General features: G+C 36.5%; 1 long non-coding RNA gene across 1 annotated transcript; it reads right to left on the bottom strand.

Annotated features, from left to right (window-relative positions):
- Window positions 1-258: 258 nt before the first annotated feature.
- Window positions 259-2,195, bottom strand: LOC141657408 (uncharacterized). The gene is made up of 2 exons (XR_012548753.1): window positions 1,291-2,195; window positions 259-662 (listed from the first exon to the last, which is right to left on the bottom strand). It is a non-coding gene; the product is annotated as an uncharacterized LOC141657408 (long non-coding RNA).
- Between the last annotated feature and the right edge of the window lie 2,862 nt (window positions 2,196-5,057).

The following is a 5,057-nucleotide window of genomic DNA, read 5'->3' as shown; positions in this document are numbered from 1 at the left end:
ATGCAAAAATGATAGATACCGGATACATTTTCAATGTCGGAAAAAATTTCAAGAGTCGCGACGAATTTTAGTTGTCGAACAATTAGTTTTGACATATTTCAAGAGTCACGACGAATTTTAGTTGTCGAACAATTACTTTTGACATTTTTGTTCTGACGTTATTAGCGATTTGAGTTTAAAGTTCACAAGTTTTTATCTTATGCTTTCGTCTATTCCATGAATAAGATTGTTTCAGACGGGAACAGCTGCAACCCCAAAAAAACAAGAAGAAAATCGATTCATAGACAAAGAGTACAAAACACATTCTTATTTAAGAATTGCTGATGGGGAAACAGCTTGAATGGAATTGTGATACATAAAAATCATTCATCGACCTAATACAATTATCACAAATATTCATATTAATACATTGATGCTAAACAATTTCTTGAACTATACCACACTCTCTAGTCTCTTGTTCCTACCACAAACACGCATAGACCGCTATAAACTCCAGCATATAAGTCGTCTTAAGCTTAGCACAAAACCAATCTTAAAATATGATATGTACGCAACTCTGATTGTCAGGACATGGCTAGACCTATGTAACACGTAACATCAAGTATCATGGGAGCAATGGCTCGGGGCAGCAGCGCGTTCGTTTGGACACGAGTCCGTCATTTCTGCGCATGAAAACCAGTCTTAAAATAGCGCGAAACATTAGCTCGAACTCATCTTTATACTAGCATGTAACTTGTCAAAATAGTAGGTATAAAAACCCGTCTCCAAGAAAGCATTGTAGAAGACGGATTTAAGCAAATACATGAGCATGAAATTTGTTGTAGTTTACAATAAGTCTCTGTTAGCTGTTGATCCACAGAAGGAATTCCCTGATGACTCATTATGAGTTTACTCGTCGACTTTATGCATTCATTATGCAATTTCGACCACTGAACAGAGGACCAAACTGAAAAGGCATTTCAGAGATTGGCAAAAATGGCAGCAGTGATATATAAATGCTGTCAAAACATTCCACTATATTCAACATTATTATCATTAACTAATTTAAATTTCTCGCAAATAGGCATATAACTGCCAGAATGATACAATCAATGATCTAGTATATGATAGCCTGAGAGGCCATGGCCCATGGGTAAAAAAACTAACTGGTTTATTCACCTCACTAAACTGTATGATTGCTTCTGATCCAAAACAATGTGCAGCAAATAACGATAAAGAAAAAGACGCTCTTTTCAAATTCCACAGAGTAAAAACATCGGGAACGAGTAAAAACATAAGGGAAGAATGTACCTTGGATTATGAAGAGTGCTTAAACTAGTGTTATTAGAATGGTGTTTTTTGGTGAGCTGAGTAAAGTAGAAATGAGCAGTAAGAGCTTGTTTAAGAGTAACAATGTAAACTCCAACATCTTCATCTTGGCACAATATTACACAAACAAATGATGCTAAAAAAAACAATATATGAACAAAATTAAGCTCATTCTTCTTCATCTTCATCCCCTTAGTTTCTTTAACCTGTCGAATATCACCCATAGACTGACCGTCTAGCAGCCACAGTACATGAGGAGGATAGTTCAGAAGTGTCTTTCACGGTTACACCAAAGCCCTGATTCATCTTACTTTGGTTCAGTAATTAGCAAATTAATTAGATCTCATGTGAGACGGTATTATACTAACAGTATTTACACAAGAATTTGTGATACTAATATGATATGATGTAAGACCAACCCAATTCAACTAAAAATCTTCATCATATACCCATTAACCCTAACAAATTACCTCCTCATAATATGAATTAGTAATTGAATTAGCCATAATTTAAACCAAATTCAGTAATCGAATTAGATAGAATTCAAAACTAATTTAGTAATCTTCAATTAGCCAGAAGCTCCCATGTTTACTAATCGTGTGAATGGTGTTGATACTACTTTTACGAACAACAACAACAACTGGACTTGAGTCGGATCGAACCGAACAGAACCGAACCGAATAAACAAGTGAAGAGAAACAAAGCTGAGTAAGATCATCATTGGTAGGCGGATATGTGAGTTCGACTGATGGCCGGTGGCGCAAGGAAGGTGGCGGACGGGTGGTGGATGGTGGCGGACGGGTTAAAGTAAGATAAGAAAGGAATAAATGAAGGAGAGAGTGGAAGGATATTTAAATGAATTCATTAAAATATAAGGGGTATTATGGTCATGTACGTACATGATTGAGTAATGTATGTGTGGGATTTATCTGTATGCATCCCTTTAACTTTAAGGATTATAACGAAATTTATAATGATGAAAACTAGTCATAAAATAAATTGCATAAACAAAATCGTGAAGGATTAAGAAATAACCTTCGGTCCTAGCTTTTATGGCCTATGAACAATATCGCAATGATATTCTCCTATCAATTGCATCCAAGACGATATGAGATATGCCCTAGCTTCTTGCTAGAATCGATCCCTAAATTTTCTGTAAAATTGCTTAGGGTTTTTTCGTTTTTGTGTTTTAGATGAGAGGCAAGAATGAGTTAGAAAATTAGGTTAGAAAATTAATCCCTCTCTTCCCTCTTAAACCGTGAAAGAGGAAGAGCAATAGGGTTATTTTTTCTTCTATTTTTCGGCCCATATACCGAATTAATAAGGAGTATTACTTCCTTATTTTCGGTTTTGGCAACTACCGAAAATGAGGATAAAAATCCTTATTTTTGGTTATTCCAAAAATGTATAAAATGTGTTAAATATAAATTGTCATTTATATTATTCCGTATTAACAAGTCTACACACACAGCTTGCGGTTGATTTATTAATATGAGTAAATAATAATTATTATGACAATATCGTATAATTATCATTTGCTGATTAAATATAACCAATTACATTTAATTACGAATTAACATATTAATTCGTCCAAGCTAAGATTATATACATTAATTAAATATAACTTATTATATTCAATTTAGGAATTGACAGTTAATTCGTCTCAGCTTATATTATTTAATCAGCATTAAATAATTGTCTCATCAACACAGTGACTAACTGTTTAGTCATATAAGGCATCAATGCGATTATATTTTCATACAATCACATTTCACAAACACATCCTTTAGGTGTGACTTTTAGGGACCAGTTGATCACCGCCATCAGTATGATAATAACGTCAAACTTTCTAGCAAGCCAACCGTTATTAGGTAATCGTTAATCAACTGATAAAATATGAAGTATACCCTTGTGAACCTTTAAGATATTTATAAATGTTATCACACTAATTTGTGGAGGACACAAGCTCCAACAAACTCCCACTTGTCCTCACAAGTGTATGTGCGATAACCGATTCTCATATCCTAAAATTTCTCCCACTCAATGTAAAACAATTTGCAAAATCTGTATTCACAAAAGTCGTATTTCACAACTGATCTGTATCAAGAGTGGTTTCCCCGACTAGAGAGTAACTTAACTGATAAACGAATCATCATTCGAGCATGGCCATGCATTTCAGTTACAAGTCCTCGAGTGGCCCTGAGAAATAACTATACCTGATAAAGGTTGGATATTTTCCTCAACTCGAATCCTATGAGATATAAGCACGGTATGAAATGACCCAGAAAAAATCTACTTAGCCTCCAGTTACGGCAGACCGTGAGAAAGAAACCAAAGTCACCCAAAAACTGCCTTAATCTCAAGAGACAGACGATAGTCAAAAGAATCGACTCTAGGAACACAATGGATGTACTATCCACGACCTGGCACCGAATGTTGTTAAACATTTAGGACTCCATTACGTTGTCACAAAAAATTTGTCCTACGAGGTATCGTTATAATCTCGCATCTGTGATCGGTCAGTCAACCGTTTGACTTATGGCTCGTTCAACCCACCATCAATCGACTGCACAATATAATAGCCAGAGTTATCAGCTCATTAAGGCGATTACGGACCAAACAAAATATAATGTAATTCAGTTCACTTTGTGACGTTCAATGTTGTCAGTACAATCCACATGAAAAACAAAATATTATAATAAAACGATGAAGTTATAAATAGTATATGAAAAAGATAATGTATCAAATTCATAATCAACTACTACAACTCAGGAACACGTTTAATTCCCATGGAAATAACGTGCCCTTCATGCTTATCATAATTCAGTAGTAGAATCTGCTACAACATCTTGTTTGGAATTCTTCCAGCTGACCGCAACACCATTAAGAGTGAAGACGAACCCGGACTGAGATTTTGAATCATCTCGATCCATTTGGAAGCTAGCATCTGCGTAACCGGTTGCGCATAGCTTAGTATCTCCTCCATAAGTCAATACCCAATCCTTAGTCCTCCGTAGGTACATGGATTCTTTTGGTACCGACTCGTCATACTCAATGCATATGCCACGTCTGGACGTGTGCATATCATGGCATACATGATTGATCCTATAGCTGATGCATAAGGAACACGACTCATGCGCTTAACCCCTTCAGGCGTCGTGGGTGACTGAGACTTGCTCAACTGCATCCCAGACGTCATTGGAAGGTTCCCCTTCTTGGAGTTGGTCATGCTGAACTTCTCAAGAATCTTCTCCAAATAAGACTCCTGACTAAGTGATAACGTCCGTCGTGATCTATCTCGGTAGATACGGATTCCCAAAATACGTTATGCCTCACCCAGATCTTTCATCTGGAAATGGTTCTTCAACCATTTTTTAACCGAAGATAGGAGAGGAATGTCATTCCCAATCAAGAGTATGTCATCGACATACAATATCAAGAATGCAATCTTGCTCCCACTCGACTTGATATATAAGCATGGTTCCTCGACCGATCGAGTGAAACCATACTCTTTTATCACCTGGTCGAAACGATGATTCCAACTCCGAGAAGCTTGCTTAAGTCCATAAATGGAGCGCTTAAGCTTGCATACTTTCTTAGGATGTTCAGGATCTATGAAACCTTCCGGTTGCACCATGTACAACTCTTCCTCCAAATAACCGTTTAAGAAGGCGGTTTTCACATCCATTTGCCAAATTTCATAGTCATGAAATGCGGCAATCGCTAAGATTATCCGAATGGAACGTAGC

Source organism: Silene latifolia, chromosome 5 (assembly GCF_048544455.1).
Source record: "Silene latifolia isolate original U9 population chromosome 5, ASM4854445v1, whole genome shotgun sequence".
NCBI classification, from domain to species: Eukaryota; Viridiplantae; Streptophyta; class Magnoliopsida; order Caryophyllales; family Caryophyllaceae; genus Silene; species Silene latifolia.
The sequence above is the reverse complement of the archived record's forward strand: the minus strand, read 5'-3'. Positions and strand labels throughout refer to the sequence as shown.